Source organism: Trachemys scripta, chromosome 8, assembly GCF_013100865.1.
Source record: "Trachemys scripta elegans isolate TJP31775 chromosome 8, CAS_Tse_1.0, whole genome shotgun sequence".
Taxonomy (NCBI): Eukaryota; Metazoa; Chordata; order Testudines; family Emydidae; genus Trachemys; species Trachemys scripta.
In genome coordinates this window covers 82,453,478-82,469,344 of record NC_048305.1, presented here as the reverse complement: position 1 = coordinate 82,469,344, position 15,867 = coordinate 82,453,478, and the positions used below count along the sequence as shown (strand labels likewise).

Below are 15,867 nucleotides of genomic sequence, written 5' to 3'. Positions count from 1 at the left end.
AACTGTCAGGGTGGTTAAACACTGGAATAAATTGCCTAGGGAGGTTGTGGAATCTCCATCTCTGGAGATATTTAAGAGTAGGTTAGATAAATGTCTATCAGGGATGGTCTAGACAGTATTTGGTCCTGCTATGAGGGCAGGGGACTGGACTCGATGACCTCTCGAGGTCCCTTCCAGTCCTAGAATCTATGAATCTTGCTTGCCCTTTCACTCCTATTTCAGGAAATGGGCAGAGCTTCCGTGAGATACTGGTGGACATTTCGGCAGTGTTTTCTGACCCACCAAAGGCACCTGACAGGAGGATGACACAGACACGGCACATGTGTCTGTGTCATCCTCTTGTCAGGTGCCTTTGGTGGCAGACTCAGATGGACTGATGCTGCTCATGACACTTGGTATAGCCACTGATGCCACCTATGTAGACCAGCGCTTCTGGAGTAGGGCAACAAGCACAGACTGGTGGGATCGCATCTTTTTGCATTCCTGGGATGACCAGCAGTGGGTCTGGAATTTTCACATGAAGAGAGCTACATTTCTGGAGCTTTATGAGCAGTTTTCCCCGACCCTCCAGCATAAAGACAGCCACATGTGGTTGGGGCCATGTCAATCCAGAAGCAGGTTGCTATAAAGGTCTGGACAGTGGCTACCCAGACTGCTGCAGAGCCATTGCCAACTCCTTTGGTGTTGGAAAGTTGACTGTAGAGTAAAGTAGTGGCAGAGGTTTCTGAGGCAATCAGGCACTGTCTGATCACTGTCATCCTCCTGTAGCCACTGTTCATGTTCCAGAATTGTGAAGCAATTGCCTCTCCGCTCTGCAACCCCGTCCCAAGCTGTGCAGCCAGCCTGAGCCTTTCTTCTTACCATAAATCTCTCTGTCTTTGGTAAATCCCACTGCTTGTTGACACTGTCCAGGACTTCAACCATAAGTTCATCACGGAAACACTTCCTCTTGGAATGCTCCATGAACATACATTAAGCTAGGCTTCTGCTGCTGTGTGGGAAAGCTGTGGAGACACTGCAGCCTGTAGATATCGAGGGGCCTGAAATAGGACAAGACACAGAGGGTTATTGTCTCAAATAGCTCAGTGCAGGAGCACAAAAAAAATCCTTGTGGCATTTCAAGGACATAAAATGTTACTTTTCCAAAGTGAACTTCAGTATATTGTGAGAGGGATGCTTCAGACCACAGAAGCTCCCTGGATACACCTGGGTTAATTGCATCAAAAGAAGTGCAGATATAATGGTAAATTTATACAATCAAAACTGCTTTTTTCTCCTAAAGATTTCAAACACCTTGGATTTGCAGGAGATGGGGGGGGGGCGGTGGGTTAGTTGCCATACTACAAAAGGGTTTTCTATCATTTCAGGCCTTCCACATGTTGGAGGACCCAATTGGCAATGGGAGATGTTATTCCAAGCTGCTGGCGGGAAACCAAAGTATTTAAACGTATAAGGACCGAACAGCACACCTCTGAGTTGAGTGGGGTGGTCAGCTATCAAGGTGGCCCTGGAAATATGTCCTTCCCTGAAATGTGACTACCTTTCTCGAATTCCTGCCACAGGAAAAGTCAGCAGATATCAGCATGGGATTGGGTCAGAATTCATGAGGAAATCAACAGGATGCTGTGTTAGCTTCCACATGGTTTAGCCTGGTCTGACTGCATGCAAACACGCAGAAATCCACACCCTTCCTCCTTACACTCTGCTCCACCCTCTGGCACATGCTTCTAGACAAAATTTCAAACCCCAGTCGTATTTGGGACAAATAATTTTGAGGACTGCATGGACTACATTTCACTGAAATGGACTAGATCTGTGAAAGAACACATTTCCACCTTCCTCCCCACAGTTCACTGTTTCCAGGCAGGTCATTACACCACTGACTAGTCACCATTTTGAATTCCTCATGGCCTGGAGGCCAAGACTCTGGCATGCAGTCAGGCGTTATCGGATACACACTTCTACCCAGGGCTTGTAATAACTTTTGCATTGGCTCATAGAATGGAAATCCCTCCCATTCCTACATTAATAAATATTAAAATGGATCCAGAAACTTACCAGGCTTCAAGGTGGCTTCTGTCCCTTCCGTATCTGCTGCTGGTTCCATGCCGAGCTGTTCCTCAGTGGGGAGCATGAGAAAGCTCCTCCGCATATGGCCCCAGGATGTGCTGCTGCTGCTCCTGCAACAAAGCCTTCTCTGGGACCAGCTTCAGCAACCAGTCACTTTGCTGGCCTCACTCGGCATCTGCTGCTGGCTCACATCAGTCCCCAAGCTGGACTCTGGGCCAGGAGGTCGCCATACCAGCTGACCAGGTCACTAAGAAAGGGATAGATAATAAGACAGAAAATATCATATTGTCTCTATATAAATCCATGGTACATGCACACCTTGAATACTGTGTGCAGATCTGGTCACCCCATCCCAAAAAAGATATATTGGAATTGGAAAAGGTACAGAGATGGGCAACTAAAATGATTAATGGTATGAAACAGGAGGAGAGATTAAAATGACTGGGAATTTTCAGTTTAGAAAAGAGACTACTAAGGGGGGATATGACAGAGGTCTATAAAATCTTGACTGGTGTGAAGAAAGTGAATAAGGAAATGTTATTTAATCCTTCACATAACACAAGAACTAGCAGTCACCCAATGAAATTAATAGGCAGCAGGTTTTAAAAAAACAAAAGCAAGTACTTCACACAACATAAAGTCAACCCATGGAACTCTTTGCCAGACCAAAACTATAACAGGATTAAAAAAAAGAACTAGATAAATTCCTGGAGAATAGGTCCATCAGTGGCTATTCACCAGGATGGGGAGGGATGCAACACCATGCTCTGAGGCTAGGTCTACACTACCCGCCTGAATCGGTGGGTAGAAATCGACCTCTCGGGGATCGATTTATCGCGTCCCGTCGGGACGCGACAATCGATCCCCAAATCGGCGCTCTTACTCCACCAGCGGAGGTGGGAGTAAGCGCCGCCGACAGAAAGACGCAGAAGTCGATTTTGCCGCCGTCCTCACAGCGGGGTAAGTCGGCTGCGATACGTCGAATTCAGCTACGCTATTCACGTAGCTGAATTTGCGTATCTTAAATCGACTCCCCCCTGTAGTGTAGATGTACCCTGAGTGTCCCTAGCCTGTTTGCCAGAAGCTGGGAATGGGCAACAGGGGATGGATCACTTGATGATTACCTGTTCTGTTCATTCCCCCTGAAGCACCTGGCTTTGACCACTGTTGGAAGACAGGATACTGGGCTATATGGACCATTGGTCTGACCCAGTATGACCATTCTTACGTAAAAATTAATTATAATAATAAAAATGTTTAGTACAGAAACTCCCCAGCATAATGACCTCTCAAGATAGCAACGATATGAGATAACAACCTTGGCAAATAATGCATTTTAAAAATCTTGGCCTACTAGAAAACATATTTATATAAAAGTTTCCATTCCCAGTCACAAATCTAGCATTCTGGAGCAAAGTCACTAAAATATAGTCCAACAAACAAATATTTATTTAACGTGCCCCTCACTTTTCCCTCCACCGCACCCCACTCACCGGTGTTGTCCTTGGTCAGTGGAGAATTAGAGTTCAGAGATGCTTTCATGTGAGTACACATCACAGGTGGGGGGCAAGAAGGCACCTTGCTCGTTCCTCCAGCTGCTCACTGTTCACTCTGGCCACTGCTGTTTGTTGTGCCACCATTCATTCCACCACTCTGTTGCCAATGGCCCTGCACAGTCACCTTCTGCTGCCAACTGCCACTGTGATCTCTGCGAGTTGGTCTCTTGAGGTTCCACCCAGTTCTCAGTGATTTCAGCTGAGCTCTCAGTGGGGAAACCTTGCTGCTAGTGCAGTCTGGGCCATCTCTTCCATAAAAACACTGTCCCCACAGCAGGACTAAGCACTTAGACCTGATTATCAGTGATTTCAGCTGCAGTGGTCACTTAACAGAACAAAAGACTATCTATGGAGCTTAATCAGCTCTGTCTTTAAACAGTGGAGAGGGACAGGTCCCCACCCTCTCTCTTGATGCCCTCAATCAGCACAGGCTAAGTACAGTTCTACTGTCCTTTACTTCATACAATAAGAACAACAACATTTCATTCCCCCTCCCCCCCGACCCGACATAACACAAATTCGGATATAATGCGGTAAAGCAGTGTTCCGGGGGGCGTGGGGCTGCGCACTCCGGTGAATCAAAGCAAGTTAGATATAACGCGGTTTCACCGATAATGCTGTAAGATTTTTTGGCTCCCGAGGACAGCGTTATATTGAGGTACAGGTGTAGTTCACAAAACTGGGGGGGGTGTTGGGGAAATTCGGGGGTGTGTAGGGAAATCACTGCTGAAATGGGATTGGTATTGCATCATTGCTACTTAAGCTATAGTCTTTGAACATCATGAAAACCTTTGTGTGTCTTTGCTTTCTTTCCCTTCCTTTCATAAACCTCTCCAGCCTCCCAAGAACTGAAAAAAAGGGGACATCCATCCAGCAGGGTTTCCACATTTTCATATTTATTGTTAAATCAGTGTTTTCACACTTTTAGGAGCTCAGATTTATATATTTTATATGAGAATGTTGGATTCACCACAAGATCATAGCTGTTTCTCTAGTCCAGTGCCCTGCCTTGAACAGTGGCTGATATCTTATGCTTAACAGAAGGAAAAATATATGTACGTAAATATACAAAAATGAAAAATACTTTCAAGATCAGTGTTCCAAATGAAAATTCTCTTTTGGACCTTAGTCATCAATTGTGATCTTTTTCCCCAAAGTCTGATGCTCAAACTTCCTCGCCATACATTGTTCACCAAAAGTGGCTTTCAGAATGATAGCGGACAGAAATGTGGCTTCTGAAGCTTGTCTTATGGCATTTTCGTAGCTCCATTGGCTCATGCATTTAAATTTGAAAGTGACTCAGTGGGCCAAATGGATGCTGTGGACTTCAGTGGAGTGGTGTCCACTTATATCTGGCATGAATTTGTCCCATTGGCTCAGTTTTTGTCAGTTTAAGACTCACTGTCAACAGCAGTTCCAAATTATGGCTAGCAGTTTGATGGAGGCACTGGATGTATGACCCTATAATGGTCTCAAACCATTTAACCTCATTTCATAATTAATATTATTTCTATTAAATAATTCCGTTAAAGCAATGTCTAATAGCACCACAGTAATTAAAAGTGGAAGGAATAGGTAAAGAAATTGAAAGAGATACGGAATCATTCTTGTTTGCATGTGAACTCTGGCAGTAGTGGCTTAAAGTTGTCATCACCTCGTTGCTTTCCTCTGGGTCATCTCAATTGATTTCTTATCCCTTGATCTTACAAAGACCTAGGGACGTGCTTAACTTTATGCACTGTATGTAGTCTCACTGAAGTCAATAGGGCTAACTAATTCATGGTACATAAAATTAAGCACTTGCATAAGTCCTGAAAGATCAGATGACCTTACTGAATAAGTGGCACCATCAGAAAAGCTACCATCATTATTGGCCTTACGTAACACAATGGTTGGCAATTTTAGTAGAGACCACAGACCAACTGCACTTAAAACCTCGATTCAGATCCAGAAAGATAACTTGGGAGACTTCTGATCCAGATTTAAGCTCAGATTTAAAACACCCCAAAAATCAGAGCCATTTGGATCCAAGGTTTTGAATAAAAATGTAGCTTTTTAAATTGAGTCTGAAATGTATTCAAGCTGTCAGATTGATAGGGTTACGGGGGTTGTTGTTGTGGTTGATTGGTTGATTAGGGGTTTTTGCTTGCTTGTTTGCCTATTTATTAAAATTTAGACCCTAATTTTGAAATATGCATATACTTTTGTGCCAGCCTGGTTCAAGTGGCTCTGTAACTTGAAGTCTTTAAATCAACTTTGGAGGACTTCAGTAACTCAGCCAGAGCTTATGGGCCTACTGCAGGAGTGGATGGGTGTGCTTCTGTGGCCTGCAATGTGCAGGAGCTCAGATTGTGATGGTCCCTTCTAGCCTTAAAGTCAATGAGTTCCTGAGTAAGTGAACAAATCCTCTAATGTGTGTGCACAAGTTAGCTTGGGTCAATGCATTTGGGAAGCACATATATGCAACCCTGTGTATGCCTTAACCACAAGATTTAGGTGAAACTAAGCCTCTGCTTATTTCCTGCCCCCCCGCTGTATTCTCTGCCTACTTGCTCCAGACGTGGTAGGTTTGTTTGTGTGCCTAAATCAAGTGCATGGACTTAGCCACTCACCTACTAGAAAACGTGGACCAGAGTGTTTAGAAAGCTGTTGTTTCCAAATAGAAAAGGAGTTTCTTTGTTCAAGCCACAGCTAAAAACAGCTTCATTTTAAAATATGACATTTTACAGGCAGTTAGCCTCATGTAATGAGGAACAATGCAACCTTATTCAGAGAGAGCTGGATATCTTAGATTACTGGGCCAGTAAATGAAAATGAAGTTTAGTGTAGACAATGTAAAATATTAAGTCTGGGAGCAATGAACCAAAATAGAGAATACCTATTAAGTAGCACAGTCATGCAGCATACTGATAAAGGAAAGAGATGTTGGGGGTTACTGTAGAAGAAACATTGATGTCATCCATCCAATATATGGCTGCATTAAGAAAGACAAACATGAAGGGTAATTTGCTTCTAGGGAGGATACAAAGCTGCGCAACCAGTCTCAGCTGTATGAAAATATGTCCCAATCCAGTTTAGTTGAAATTTATCAGGGAGAGCAAAATCAATTGCGGGCTAGATTGTGACTTTAGGCAAGGAGTGGTGCATAAACTGCATCAGCCAACGTACATTCCCCCGAAAGCATTGTAACATAGGGGTATTTCTTTAAGGCACAGTTCTCTCCCTGCTTCCTCCTGGAGGAAGGGGTTGAGAATAGGAAGGTAGTAATTTGATCCTGATCTACACCAGCAGCAAATTATGATATTCCCTTTGTTGGCTCAGCTGTGTGGTGAGTAGTGGAGTGGAATGGAGTGGAGCTAAGCATCTGCCTATTTCTTGCTTTATCCCATCCATTCTCCTCCTACCTGCTCCAGATGGGGCAACAGAAAGTAAACAGACCCACATCACCTGCATGGACCCAATATCAGAATAGCTCATACAGTGGGGTTTAATCTCTTGTGTGGACATGCAGTCCTAGTTACAAGACTGTCGATAAACAGTGGGAGAAGGTTAGTGGAGGTTACTGATTTAGGATGGGGATTATAATTCAAGACAGGAGATAAAACCAATATTTAACCTCCCATTTTTGAGGTTTCGATAAATGGGGTTTGACTGAGTGCTGCACTCTGAAGTTTCCACTGGATTTGCACAAACATTTTAAACAAACAATATTTTATGAGCTATTGCAGTCTGCCCTGGAATCTAATCTATCTAACACTTGCCATATGGTACTAGTAAGGCACCTGTACCCATGGTACCCAAGTGCCATGCAACAATTAAGAAGCACCAAGCATGCCCACAAAAGGCATTAGTCACATGGTCTGCCACCTTTTCCTGTGGATAATTTTGGGTATTTCTTTCTTTACTTTATCTTTCTTTCTTCTTATCCCCTTCTTTCATTCTCACGTTTCTTCTTTTCTCCTTGCTACCTGCATTTCCCTGCTGTTAGCCTTGTTGACGATTAATCTGAGGGAGATGTATTCTTATCTAAGCAGGTGTCTTGCCATAGAAGCTGGATATGATTAGGGTTTGGTCTAACCATAGCTGCCCACTTCTTGCAGAAGAAGCAGCCCAGCTAAATAGAAGTGTATAGGCAGATAAGCACTCATTCAGCAAAGCACTTAAGCATGTGCTTAAGAGCTTTACACATGCTTAAGTGCTTTGCTGGATCAGGATCTTGGAACTTAATCCTGTGAATTGCCCTCACCTCCAAAGACTTGATGTCTTCAGATCCTGAGTGGATGCCTTTCTAGAAGATAAGCTTTAGCTAAAATCATTGGGCTCACTACAGCAGTAAGTGGGTGAAATGCTATGGCCAGTGTTGTACAGGAGGTCAGTCTAGATGATATAATGATCCCTTCTGACCTTACAGTCTATGTATCTGTGGAATTCCCATTGTAGTCATCAGGAGATGAGGAAGCTCAGCATCTCACAGAATATAAGGCAGAACTGGTGCCATTTGATATTTTTAAAATAACATGGTTTTAAGAAGGCTGAGAAACTCCTCACTGGGGAAACAGGGCCAATAAACATATGCCACACATCTTTTCATAATGTTTAGCTCCACTCAGTATTACAGCAGACAGTAGGGTTTCTTTCCTATTCATTAATAAATCCCAATTTTCATGGCTTTTATCTCTCAGCTATTTAAAATCATATCAAGTTGAAACCCGGCATGCAATTTGGCAGCACGGTTTCAAATATTTCCAGAAAAAGACTTTTTAATCCATAACACTTGTTTTGATTTATGGAGTGGCAGAGAAAGTAAATTACTCAGAGCTTCAGATATATATTTGCTCAAGATCAAAATGTTGAGTTACAATTGTCCTTAAAGGGACTTACGGCCTTTTGGAATTATAAAGGGGGAAAAAACTCCCAGCAGCATAATTAAATATATTATTATGATGATGAAGTTTCTTTTCATGTGGTATTATGGGTATGTCATTTTCATTGTGCAAATTCCCTTTGGAATAAGTGGGATTCTTGTACTGCTAATTTCAGATGAACATAGCAAAGTGAGAATAATAAGTGGTAATATTCCATAGAAATCATAAGAATAAAATGTTTACCAGAGCATTTTGTGTGATTGGAGTTTTCTTTTGTGGCTTCTCTGTGCATTAATTTTAATATGCATAGCCCTATTGAAATAAATAGAATCATCACATCATTGACTCCAAGAAAACCATTGACTTACCTGGAAAGCTTACATACAAATGAGACTACCTTGAAAACCAAATGAAAGGATTTTCAGCTGTTCAAATAGGTTGTGGTGTGTGCATTTTGAACTGTAAACATTTGAGTGGCTTTTCTGAAAGACTAGTTCCCAGATATCTTGAGGCTTGAACATAGGCGGGCACAGCCTATTTCATTAGAGTGTGCACCCAGGGAGCTCCACCCTAGCCCCGCCCCATCCACTCCCTCCTACTTCATGCCCCCTTGACTGCCACCCTCAGAACTCCCAACCCCTCCCCGCTCCTTGTCCCCTGACCCCCCCCCCCCGAGGCCCCCCCACCCTAACTGCCCCCCCAGGATCCTCCTTGCTCCCTGTCCCCTGACCCCTATCTACCCCCCACCCCCTGACAGACCCCGGGACTCCCATGCTCCATCCAACCCCCCCTGCTCCCTGATTGCTCCCTCCAGAGACCCCCCACCCGGGATCCCACCCTGCTCCCTGTCCCCTGACTCCCCCCACCCCTTATCCAACCCCCCTGTCCCCGGACTCCTTACCATGGCATGAGATGAGGCTCCTAGCCTCCCCGTGGAGCCAAACATTGCCCCGTGGGAGCGTGCAGCCCCGGCCCCCAGAGCACTGCACATGCGGCGGCAGGGCTCCAGGAGAGGGGGGAGGGTGTCTGCCTCCCCATGGAGCCAAACCCTGCCCCACAGGAGCGAGCAGCCCCGGCCCCCAGAGCGCGCAGCGGCAGGTCTCATGGGGAGGGAGAAAGGCGGGGGAGGGGCCGGCAGCTTGCTGCGCTCGGCCGGGCGCTCCGGCCGGGGAGCGCAGATCCCGTGGCTTGCCGCGCCTGGGGGGGCCATTTGCCCACCCCTGCATTAGGGTGTGCCCGGGCACACCTCGTGCGCACGCTTATGGGCTTGAAGATGACCTGGTGAGGGTGGACCATGCACACTATATCTCAAGAAAAAAAAATCCAGTGCAAGAAGGATAAAGATGAAAGCACAATAATTGTTAAACTGTGAGGCCTGTGCAACAAAGAGTGAATTTTAAAATGGGGAGGAAAAAGACAATGTAGAAGGCATAAAAAGTCCTGAGCCTGTGACCTGCAGTATCAACAAGCTCTGGTCCCAGGGAAGTGAACAGAGAGAAGGGTGATGGCCTTGGGCAGAACGTTTGCCCCACTGAAGTCAAAGGGAGTTTTGCCATTGACTTCAGTGGAGCCAGCATTTCACTCCTGGCGATTAAATCAAGGAACTTAGAGAAAGGAGCGCGGAACTCTATTCCTGGATCAGCCATAGCCTTGTTGTGTGATCTTGGGCAAGACACTTAGGCCAAAATTTTCAAAATATGTCCACCAAATTTTGGTGCTCTCCATTTTGAGGTGCACCTAGAATCTGTCTGAGAACCTGTTTTACATTGACTTCAATGGGGATAATAATATCTCCTCCCAGGAAGTCTGTGAGGTTGAATGTGCCAAAATTTGTAAAACACTCTGGGGTATTTAAACAGAGGTGCAGAGTATTATTTTTTTATTTATGGCAAGCATCTGTTGGGGGTACCCTCAGGCATACTGTGTCAGGAGCACCAGAAGGCTTCATCAGTGAGCATTTCTCTTGGGGAATCTTGCTGCCAGCACACCTGACCACTTACCTTTACCCCATGGAGAAGAAGCAGCTTATGCCTCATTCCATGTCCAGCCAGATTTGCTGGCTACGGGGGATGTGGGCCTGTTCTATGATCCCTGTGATAAATGAGAAGAGGGATAGCTCCCTTTTGTGGACACCCAGCCAGCCAGTTAGCTATAGAATCCCTCTTGGTAGCTGTTCTCTACCTGCTTTACCTGTAAAGGGTTCAAGTCTGACTGCATGCGTAGGTAAAGGGAAGTGAGTGGGCACCTGACCAAAAGAGCAAATGGGGCGGTTAGAACTTTTTAAAATTGGGAAAAAACTTCCCTTTGTCTGTATGTTGTGGTTCTCTGGGAAAGAGGGGAACAGGGCAGCAGTTATGTTGTGAGAAGCTGAAGGCCAGGTATGAAAATCATCAGAATCAGACCTAGAATTGCTTATTTGGAACCCGAATATGTAAGTAGATCAGAAAATGTGTAGGAAGACACAATTAGGTTTATTTTGTTTATTTCTTATGGCTTGTGCTAACCCCAGATGCTTTTGTTGCTTGTAACCTTTAAGCTGAACCCCCAGAAAACTATTTTGGGTGCTTAATTTTTGGAATTGCTCTTTTAAAAATCTAGCAAGTCTTTTTATTTTTAATAAAATTTACCTTTTTTAAGAACAGGATTTGGATTTTTGTGTCTTAAGAAGTTTGTGCACAAGTTTTTTAGTTAGCTCGTGGCAACAGCTGATTTCTTTTCCTTTCTTAGCTCTTCCCTGGAGGGGGGTGTGTGAAAGGGCTTGAGGGTACCCCACAGGAAGGAAATCCCAACTGCACCTTCCTGGGTTCCAAGGGGTTTTGCATTTGGGTGGCAGCATCTACCCATCCAAGGTCAGAGAAAAGCTGTGACCTTGGGAGTGTAATACCAGCCTGGAGTGGCCAGTATTAGTTTTTAGATTCCTTGCGGGCCCCCACCTTCTGCACTGGAAGTGCCAGAGTGGGGTATCAGCCTTGACAGTCCCACTTCTGCTTCTCCACCTTTCCTATAGCAGACGTTTGTAGGAGTATTAGTCAGGAACGTGGACTATACCACCTATCAGAGTTCTGAATAGGTCCTATAGAGAAAGACGAACGATTGGGAAGGGCACCCCCGGCACACACACACATACGCATGCCTTGTGCACCCCTCTGGGGTCTGCACAGAATCTGGCCCTCACAGAGCGTTCCCTTAAGTAGAAACTGATAGCTCATACCCTGCAAAGCTCAGAGTGAAATAAAAGGATAAACTACATTTTCTGAGAGCAAGAGTAGGCTCAACATTTGTTAGACAAAATACAGTTAAAGGCCCCAGGGGATCTGTACTTTGAATCAGATAAGTGGTGGTAAATTTGCTTTTATATTATATAATCTTATTGGATACTAGTGTAATTCTCTCTTCAACACAAATATCACTAATATGCTGGTTAACTGTAATATATGTGGTATGATAACAGCTGGATGGAGGGAAATGTTGATTTTGCCAGCTGAAAGCTTTGTGACTTCACTAATATTGGTGTGTTAATAAAAATCAGAGGCTTTTCCTATCTAAGTTATTGAGCCATATTTTTAAAGGGACCTCAATACAGCCCCCCACCCTTTTTTCAGGTTCAATTTTGCACCTTTAAATGAATAATGGGCAGCAAATGGGAGCATTAACATGTCTTTTTGGGGGTGCAATACGGTAGTTAAAGGTCTCACTACAGCACTTCCTTTCCAGGCCCATTAGCTCAGTTAGAGCGTAGGATCTTTCAGATGTCTTGTCACATAGACTCTTAGTGATTTTAATTGATTTTTATTTAATTGATTCCATGCCCCACATCTGGGATCTCAGTAGTGTTTGCTATTACCCAATTGAACATAAAGAGCTGCTGACTATTTTTCATCCCCATTATATCTGTTACTTTTGTTTAAATGATATTTTAAAGGATGATTTTTGTTTAATTTCTTCTTAAATCGCGTAATATCATTCTATTTTAGATACACACTCCAAAATGCTGAGTACAGCATTCATGTTTACCCAGTGGTGACCCAGTGTCAGGATGTTGCTAAGGTACAATGACTTCAATGATCTTAACATTGAACTTTTTTGACAATGCTAACAAATGCGTTTCCTTGGCATTGAGTCAGAATCTCATAGAAGCTAAATTCAACAGCATTTAGCACAAAGAATTCCCAACCACTAGCACAAATGAGTTAACAGCTCTGTCAGGAAAAGTCATACTGTATGTTGACCATAAAATACCAAATTATAGAATTATGCCTTGCCTCATCAAGGAAAAATGAATAAATAACACAAAAATGTCAATAAAAAAGACACTCAGTCTGTAAGCGAAGTAATATTTCGTATAAAACTACACAGTACATGTTTTTAAAAGTGTCCAGAACTTTTGCCATATAAAATGCTGGCCTGATGATTGTCACTGACTAATAATGACCAATTACAGCAAATCTGGGCCAAAAGTTGGGTCCCTACCTGTGCTAATGTCTGCCTGTGTTCTGGCCTGCAGAAACCTCATGCGAAGACCTCCCCAACTGTTCCACCAGAACAGATTATTCCTGTCAGGAGAATGACTAATCTATACAGCACATTTTATATGCATAAAATGAGGTAAGACTCTTTCTTCTAGAATGTCTGAGAGAGACTCATCAGTGCTCTTCAGCAGAATTTGACCCTGAGATCTTCAGCCTGAAATTTTACAAACGTGAACCACTTGAGCTAAAGGAATACTCCACTAGCTGGGAGCACTAGCTGGCTGCTTTCCTCTATGTGGAGTAGTCACTAGAGGGGATGACACACACTTTGCAATATATTACACATTCTCTTCCCTGGGTTTGTGGGGGAATCAGAATTGGGGTGGACAAATGTTGCCCCACTTCATCAAGATACTTAAACAGGTGTGTAACGTGAAGAATGCAAGTAGTATTCATGTGCTCAAAGTTATGCACATGCTTAAGTGCCCCCCTGAATCGGGATGTTACTTCTCATGCAGTGTGCAGATTGTCCCAATGATCTGTTGAAATATGTGCCCTGCTTTACGACTGACTTATGACCATAATCTGAATTGTCATGGGTTGCCACCTCACAAGCCGAATTATGATGAACCGTATAGGGAATTTTTCTCCTTTTTGACCTTAACATTTTTGGAGGTATTTTAGTATGTCACTATGAACAGGAATTAAAACTTCACAAACAAGGGGACATTTTAAAAAAGATCATGGCAAGGGGACATTTTAAAAAAGATCATTTGACAAACTAGGACGCTGGTGTGTGGAGCCTGTTGCTTTGAAGGAGGCATTTCAACTCCCAACACTGCCATTGCTGGGCAGGATTTGTAATTGTTGTAGAGGTTTCCTGGTCCTGGTGTGTAAGAGAAAAGGGTCATTCTTCGGCATAAGTGCCCCAAAGGCAGAATAGAATAATCTGGAGAAATGGCTTCATTGCAACTAAGCGCACTAGTCACTGGAATAACAGTTGACAATGTCAAGGCTGTTATATGTGGAGAGCTCCAGTGATATAGATTCAGGTCCTGACTTCTGACTAGCAGGAACTAATGTGGGAGTCTCTTTTTCTCTCTGACAGAATTAATATATAGTCATTTGAAAATATATATACTACATACAGAGAGAGATCACAGAAAAAAAACAGGAAGAGAGTAAATTAAATTTAGTCTTTTGCTTCGGCTGCATATTCTGAAAGCAAGAATAATTGCAGTGCACATTTCTGGAAATGCAGAAAGCCATGGCTATGAAATAATTATTTAAAAGTTTGCAGTTTGCATTGTAGTTTCCTTTCAGAATGGAATGCTACATTTAGGAGTCATGAAAGAAAAAAGCATATCGGATAAAATGCCAGATGTTTTTAAGCAAAAATAGTATTTATTTCACTATCAATTTCCAGATTATAACTTACTCACTGATAGGTTGATTGCCATTGGATTTAAAAAAAAAAACTTACTCAGTAAATAAAAGGTTATGGCAGCCTTTAAAAGAAAGCATTAATGTATTCAAGTAAATCTATTTTTATTGCATTTATGTCATGCATTTGTATAAAGGTCATCTATACTGGGGAATCAAAATGTTGCACCTCCTCTCTTGTCAAACATAGTAGTTTTTGAGGCTGACAGATTATTCTATTACCTAAATCTTGTATCCATTTGGCATTAAACAAGAAATCCAATTTTTTGACAAAGCATTCAAATATATCCTCTATCTAGCAGAATGCATGCATTGCTATTCTGGTACTATTGTTCTACCACTGAAAGCAGTCGTCCTCAAGTTGAATGGATGAGCTTATTTTAAAGTGACTAGTTCATCTAAAAGGCCATATGCTCTGAAAGTTTCTATTTCTTTTTCTAGGGAAAGCCAGAGCCAATTTTTATTTCCTATGAACATACGGGGGAGAGGAACTGCCTCAGAAAACACATGGAAGAAAAACACATTAAGTAAAACAAAGCATCATTGAGATGTATATTAATTCACATTCAGAATATCTAATCTTACAGGAAGAATTAGACCAAGTGTCATATTGGAATTACATATTTTTGACCCTTCCCTCTCCCCCCATTATCATTTAGCCTTTTGGTATCATGGCATTGGTGACTGGACAGCAGCTTGTTCTAATTTCCAGAGTGTGTGGAATGGCCTTGATAGTTTCTTTGTGACGGGGTGATGTCATTGGTTAGCCAGCTTCCGCTGCACCCCATACACTACCAAGAAGTTCCTCTCTGTATTAGTTATACCTTCACCTGCCAAGAAAAGAAAACACATAGCTTCCTTTCGTCTTCAGTGAAACAAAGTGGTTTAGACACAGTTTGGAGGAGGACTGCCAGAAACAACAAAAAAGGCTTTAACTTAATAACGTTTCCATATAGTTAGGTGCTCCTCTAGAATATATGACTTTAATTGATTTTTACCTTTTTTTATGGAACACAACTGGTGTACTGGAAATTGTTCTTTGGCATATTACCAGAATTTAAAAAGAAAAGATATGAAGTTTATGAAAGCTGGAGCTATTAAATCAATATTTTCCAGTTATTTTTGAGCCCTTCTGCAAATAACCCAATGATCACTATTAAAGAAAAATAAACTTAATTTCATCTGAGGTAAAGCCTTTGTCTATTTTATCTGTGACAGAGATCCTAATAGTAAAACCATTCAATAAAACCCTATTGGATACTGGAGAAGCTAAAGTTAGTGCTGTCATTTTCACATAAAAACATTACTGCATTCGCAACTTTCTTTTGATGACTGAAAATAGATTTTTTTTTTAAATTACTGTTTGTTCAAGCCTAGAAAGTTAGATAACATAAGTTTTAAAAAGACATTTTCTTAGAAAAAGATCTTCTGTAGTTTGCAGCTCTAGCTGCTTAAAATTGGTCT

The 15,867-nt window shown here is 42.7% G+C and overlaps 1 long non-coding RNA gene across 1 annotated transcript; it reads left to right on the top strand.

Annotated features, from left to right (window-relative positions):
* Window positions 1-12,463: 12,463 nt before the first annotated feature.
* Window positions 12,464-15,354, top strand: LOC117881723. Its single transcript, XR_004646847.1, has 3 exons — window positions 12,464-12,538; window positions 12,996-13,096; window positions 14,845-15,354. It is a non-coding gene; the product is annotated as an uncharacterized LOC117881723 (long non-coding RNA).
* The last annotated feature ends 513 nt before the right edge of the window (window positions 15,355-15,867 follow it).